The following is a 7158-nucleotide window of genomic DNA, read 5'->3' on the forward strand; positions in this document are numbered from 1 at the left end:
TGAGACACTGCGAGTGAGAAATATTTGTGATTTTGTTGTTGCTATATCTTTAAAGTAAATATCCCTTTGCAAAAAGCTGATGTTAAGTAATTAAATGGAATTAAGGTGCTTGCCATTAGCATCTCACAATAGGAGGAGCACACACCTGGAATGATGGATGATCAAATTAGTGACTTTAGAGAGACACATCACAACCTCTAAGGGTTATCCCTAGAACCTTAAGGGAAGATATATAGCAGCCTAACTCTGGCATATGAGCCCGGAGTATATTAGCTACATGAGCAAGGTTCTGGAGATACAAAAGCAAAACAGTCCCTGTTCTTAAGTTCATATACTATAGAGGTTGAGAAATAGGATATAAATATGTTTGCTGGTAACTAAATAGAAAGTAATTTGAGGAGGTAGAGAGCATTAACAACTACAGGAATCCTGGAAGGTATCACAGAGAAGGTGTTACTTGAGCTGAATATGAAAAAAGAAAAGGATTTTGAGTTGGAGAGATCAGGAAGGAATGTATTCAAATTTTGGAGGACAGCTTATGAGAGTACATGGAGTGAAAAATAGAATGCTGAGCTCAGGGTAAAGTAAGTAATCCTGTGGGCTGGAATCTAGACTGCATAAAAAGGATTAATGAATGAATGAATTCAGTCATCCCTGGTGTATCCCCATCTATATACTGAGTCCTCTCAGAGTGGCCATAGAGTCAAAGATTTTCTGTTGGAAGCAGCCTCAGAGATGACTTGATCCAACTTTTGTTGTTGTTCAGTCTTTTCAGTCATGTCTGACTTCATGACCCCTTTTGGGGTTTTCTTGGCAAAGGTACTGGAGTGTTTTGCCATTTCCTTCTCCAGCTCATTTTACAGGTGAGGAACTGAGGCAAACAGAATTAAATGACTTGTCCAGGATCACATAGCTAATGTCTGAGGCCACATTTGAATTCAGGAAGATGAGTCTTCCTGATTTCCAGACTCAGTTCTCTATCCACTGTACCACCTGGCTGCCCAGTTTACCTTTACCTTATCATGAATCCTTTCTACAAGATTACTGATAAGCAGCCATAGAGCCTCCACTTGAAAACTTCCAGTAAGGCACATGGAATAAGCATCCAGTGAGTGATATGGAATAAGCATTAATTAAGTACCTACTGTGTTCCAGGCATTGTGCCAAGCATTTTACAAATATCATCTTGTTTGATTTTTACAATAACCCTGCAATTTAAGTGCTTTTATTATTCTGCTTTTACAGTTGAAGAAACTGAGACAAACAGAGGTGAAATGACTTGCCCAGATCACACAGTAAATGTCTGAGGCCACATTTGAATCCAACCTTTGTCTTCCTGACTGCAGACCCAGCGCTCTCTCCACTACACCGGATAGCTGCCTCTACTTTCTAAGGATGCCCAGTTTACTTCAGATCAGCTCTGATAATTAGAAGATATCACCTTAAATCAACCCTAAATCTGCTTCTCTTCAACTTCAACCCAATACTCCTCATTCTTCCACTTGGGGCCAAGCAGACCATGTCTACTCCCTCCTCCATGTGACAGCCCATCAAACACTTAGATATATCTCTGGTAAATATGTTTATCTCCATGATTCATCAATCTTAATTCTTTCAACAGATCACTATATGACATAACCCACATGTTCATGGGAGCATAGTCACAGCTCCATATATTAACCTACAGGCAGTCTGTGGAATTTATAGAATGTGGATGTGATTGTGTACTTACGTGAAACATTTGTGCATATAAACCTATAAAGATTAGACATGTGTATCAGTAAAAATATGAAAATAGGAAATGTGTGTGCAGATATAACACGTGCAAACCAAACATGAATGATCCAGGGATATGTGTATGGACAAAAAAAATTTGAAATAAAATAAATGAACAAAGAGATAAAACATGTATGTAGATGAAATCTATGTGTATAGAGAGAACATGTCTATGGATAGGAGGGGCATGATGTTAGAATATGTGTGGACAGAATGTGCACATAGATAGAATAGGTATAAGGACTGAATACATGTAGATAAAAAATATCCTGAGATAGAGAGGATTTGCAGATAGAATGTGTGTTTAGAGGAAATACTGTGCAGGGGGAAATGTTCTGGACTTGGAGTCAAAGGACTTCAAACTCTGTCACTTACAAACCATGTGACCATGAGCAAGACACTTAAAGGTTTCTGGTCATCATTTTCTTATTTTTAAAAAGAAAATGGACTAAATGACCTCTAAGGTCACTTACATCTCTAACTCTATGAGTCCTGTGGTTTGTATACACAGAAAGGGAAATTGTTTCATTCACCTAACTATGCTCTACAACAGGGGAATTTTTTTTACTCATCTCAATTGTATTCTTCTTATTGTATTCTCTCTCTCTCTCTCTCTCTCTCTCTCTCACCTTTGCCCTCATTTTCTCTATCTCTCTCCCACCTCTTGTTCTCTTTCCCACACATAGACATACACCCGCATGCACACAAACCTGTGCAACAATTCACACACATGTATTGCCCTCCCCTGAGACAGAAACGCATGCATGCCAAGAGAATCATGCAGACTTGTGTGAGCATACTCCTCCATTCCCAGCCCCTACTTGCCTCTAATTTCCCTCCTAAGGGCAAAAGTCTCTGGAGTCCAATTTCACCTTTGATTCTCAGACAGGAACTCAGTGACATCATCAGGATGTCATATCCTCCTGGGGCACCCAGTGCCAATTCCCCAAAACTCAGCATGGACAGGACTTTCTTGGCTGTTACCATAAGCAAATTCCCTTCCTAGCTGCCCTGCCCCCAGCACATCACCCAAAAGGAGACTGATTCTGAAGGATTCTATTTCTACTCAATGACCTCCGAGCCTCACTCCTCAGAGATGCAGGGCTGATTCAATACTGGATTTTGCCCCTATGGGTTCTGGGCCTTCCTTTTATACCAGACAACTGCCCAAGGCCAACCCCAGCAGGTAAGGAGTGAGAGGGTCTCTGAGACTACAATTCCACTAGTCTAATCTCTGTCTTTTCCTTCCCTTCTGGTCCTTCCTACTCCTATATTTGAGATACTGAAGCAGGGAGAAGTAGGCCTACAATGGCCTGGAAAGCTAAGATTCTCATCACCACTTTGCCACTGAAATGCTCTGTGACTTTAGACAAGTCACTCCACCTCCCTGGGCTTGGGTTTCCTCACCTGCAAAATGAAGGGGTTGGACTACATGATTGCTGAGGTCCCTCTCAGTTATAAATGCTTCCTTTCTCTACCTGTCCATCTTTCATTAACTCCTTCTCTTCTATCCCTCCATTCCCCATGATGACATGCCAAGGATACCTCACAGGAAACTCCTATTTTCCCCATCGGTCACTTAGGTTCATCTTGACCAGTCTTAATTTCTTCATTTGTAAGATGGCAATATTTGTACTACCTACCTCACAGGATTGTTGGGAGAATCCAATGAGAAAACGCATATAAAGTACTTTGTATACCTTAAAGGGTGATCAAATAGGTACTAGTAGTAGTAGCAGTACTGTAGCAAAAATAGATCAAGTGTGGGAATAAAATGTGTGCACGGATAGAATGTGTGTGTACGATAAGGATACAAATAGAGCCTAGGCAATTAGGATACATGTGTACAGAGAAGTTAGGGTGCAGATAGATCTTTTAAATGTGATATGTTCTCCTTCACCTCTTTATTCTCTTATTTTGCTCCTTAGGAGAGATTCATAACATCAGACTCAACCAGCAAGGTAAGAGGGCCAGAAACCACTTTACCAGAGTAAGGACTCTGCTATGCAATATATCTGCAGGTCAGTCAATTATAGGTGAATAAAACCATCACAAAATCCAGGCCAATCCCAGCCCATGTCTTTCTCTTGACTGGGTCCATGAGAATGTTGGTTTCTCCCCTTAGTCCCATCCTACTATTTATTTACTTTCTCTCTCAGCTTTCTTGGACACAGAGGAAATCCTCTTCTTCCAGGATGATTTTCGAGGAGGGGAAAAAACCACAGTTGCAGGACCAAACCATTCTGTAGGAAGTTTCTGACATGACTCTCTGAGACCCACGCCCTGGTGTGTTTGTCCTCTAAATGTCCATACTATTTCCCATTTGATTTTTGTTAAATTCAATGCCTCATTTCTGTGCCTTCATTACCCAACCTCTGATTTTTCTCTTATTATTCTGTTTCCAGTCTGCCCCTGGGTATTTTCAGAGCCCCTTCCTTGACAAAGGATACAGATTATAGGTCATAGAGTTGAGGACATCTAGCTTAACTTTTCTCCCATTTGACAGAGGAAGAAGAGGGAAAGAGACTTCCCCAAGGTCACACAGATTAGTGCCAGAGCCAGAACTTGAACCTAGATCTCCTGACTTCCATTTCAATGCCCTTTTCTATCACATCAATCTGTTTTATCAACATAGGACATGTCAGATATATATATGTATATATATATATATATACACACACATACATATATGTGTGTGTATGTATGTATGTATATGTATATAGGTATATATATTATAATTTTATATGTTTATATGTATGTATATGTACATATGTGTGTATATATATAGAGAGAGAGAGAGAGAGAGAGACAAAGAGATACATATACCTTCTTCCTTTTCCCTTTCATACCTTTCTCCATCAGTATCTTTCCTTACTTTCTCTTTTCCCCTCTCTTTCTTTCTCTTCTCCCTCTCTCTTTTATTCACCTCCCCTTTTTTCTCTTTCCTATCTCTTCCCTCTTCTTCATTTCTCTCCTTCCCTCCTTTCCTTCCCCATCCCTCTCATCTTTTTCTCTTCCTTTATCTCCCCCTCTCTCTCCCTCTTTCTCTCCTCTTCTATCCCTCCCCTTTCTTCTTTTCCTCTTTTTTACCTACTTTCCTCCTCCTTTTCTCCCTTCTTCTAATGTTTTAATCATTGAAAAGGGGGGTGCTTGCTTGGGTGGACTCTCAAGTCTCTTCCAGCTCTAGGCTATGTCCCCATAAGCCTGAGCTCAGCTACTTTTTACTAGCTAGGTAAAGTCTGGCAAGCCACTTGAATCCTCGGTTTCTTCATGCTAAAATACGACTACTAGTAATTGCAATACTATCTCACAGTGTGATTATACAGAAAGTACTTTGTAAACCTTAAACCATTATTGAAAAGAGAACTCATTTATCTCCCCCTCTTTCTCCCTTTCCTTCTCACTTTCCTCCTTCCTCTATTCTTCAACTCTTTTTCTCCTTCTCCTTGTCTCTCTGTCTGGTTCACCTTTCCCTCTCCTACTCTCTCTGTCCCCATTTCTGTCCCCCTTTCTCCTTTTCTCTCTCTTCCATCTCCCTCTTTCTCTTTCCCCTTTCCTTCCTCTCCATGTCTTCCTGTCCCTCTCTCCCTTTCAAGTACTTTTTCCTTCTTCTGCTTCTACTTTCTTCTTCTCCCTTTCTCCTTTTCTGTCTTCCTTTTCCCATTCTCTCTTTTCCTTCCATTTTCCTTATCCCTTTCTCACATATCCCAATTTCCTTTCACACTTTCTACCCTCTCTCCTTTACATCCTTCTTTCACATGCTCCCTTCTCTTCTCCTTTCCCTTTCCTCTCTCTCTTCCTCCCCCCAATTTCTTTTTCCTCTCTTCCTCTCCTTTCCTCTCCCTCTCTCTCTCCCTTTTCTTGTCACTTTCTCCTTTTCCCTTATCTATACCCCCCATATAGGAAATGATGGTCCATCTAACTTGTCTTTCCTGAGATAGCATCATCCTATGATCTGAGACCTCACAGAAAAAATTCTGAAAGTCATCTGTGAACATATGGCATCCACATCTGGACATCCAGGTGAGTGTTGAGATTTAATGTCTGCTTCAGCTAGGTCGTCACTTTACCCATACATGTCTCCTAGGGGATGTTGGGAATCTCCCTTCCATGACAACTTGACATCATTGGGTAAAATCCCCCTAAGTTGGATCACAGTTGTGATGTCACACACTTACATGAAGACACTCTTGGAGATGATGTTCTACCCTACAGTTAGGTATCATAAGACAAAGAGCACTAGATTTGGAATCAGGAAGACCTGGATTTGAATCCTGCTTTAGATTATACTAGCTGTGTAACCCTGGGAAAGTCACTTAACCTCTTCCAATTTCAGTTTCTTCAACTGTAAAGTGAGGATAGTAGCAGTGTACATATCTATATCTTTATCTATCTGTGTATCTATCTATCTATCTATATACATATATATATAAAATCTCAAAGTCAGTGGGAACCTCATAGTTCATCTAAGCCCTACCTAAAGCAGAAACCTCCTCTATGGTATCCCTGACAAGTAAGGGTTGGTCATTCAGTCTCTGACCAAAAATCTTCAGTTGCAGGGAACATACTATCTCCTGAAGCACTCAATTGCATTGTTACACTGATATAATTTCTTTCCAAAGTAAAAATTCGCATTTTCTAGGTACTCAAAGAATAGATAAAAAAGATTTCTAAATCACTGTCAGTGATTTTTGAAAAAGTCATGAAAAATGGAATAGGACTTTAGGACAAGACAGGAGTATAAACATTAACTTGATTTTCAAAAAAGGAAAGAATGGGGAGTTTACAAGCAATAGATTAATATGTTTAGAAAAATCTAGAATGTAATATTAAAGAATGGTTTGTGAATGTCTATAAAAGGGAAACAGCAATTACTAAAAGCCATCATGGCTTCATCAAAAGCATGTTGGGACAGAATGCCTTCATTTCCTTTTTTGACAAGGTAACCAGGCTGGTGAGAGATAGTGTGGTGTAGTACATAGAGGGTTAGCCTCAGAATTACAGGAAAACTTATTTTCAGGTCTTACTTCTTATATACACTGTGTTACCAAAGACAAGTCACCTAACTTCTCAAGGTACCAGGAAACTCTCTGATACTCGTCTATAACTAATAGACTAGTTGCTGCTCTGCATTGGTGGAGGAAGTTTCAACAGTAAGAGATCCCCACAACAGTGAAATTACAGGTATGGACCAAACAACAACTGGACTAGTAGGTTAAGGGAATGCTACAGACTAGATAGACAAAACTTCACTTTCAGCACAGCATTTAATATTCTCTCCCTCCTTCTCCCTCTCCCTCTCCCTCTCCCTCTCCCTCCCTCCCTCCTTCCCTCCCTCTCTCTCTCTCTCTCTCTCTCTCTCTCTCTCTCTCTCTCTCTCTC

The sequence above is a fragment of the Vombatus ursinus genome, unplaced genomic scaffold (assembly GCF_900497805.2).
Source record: "Vombatus ursinus unplaced genomic scaffold, bare-nosed wombat genome assembly UNPS02014786.1, whole genome shotgun sequence".
Taxonomy (NCBI): domain Eukaryota; kingdom Metazoa; phylum Chordata; class Mammalia; order Diprotodontia; family Vombatidae; genus Vombatus; species Vombatus ursinus.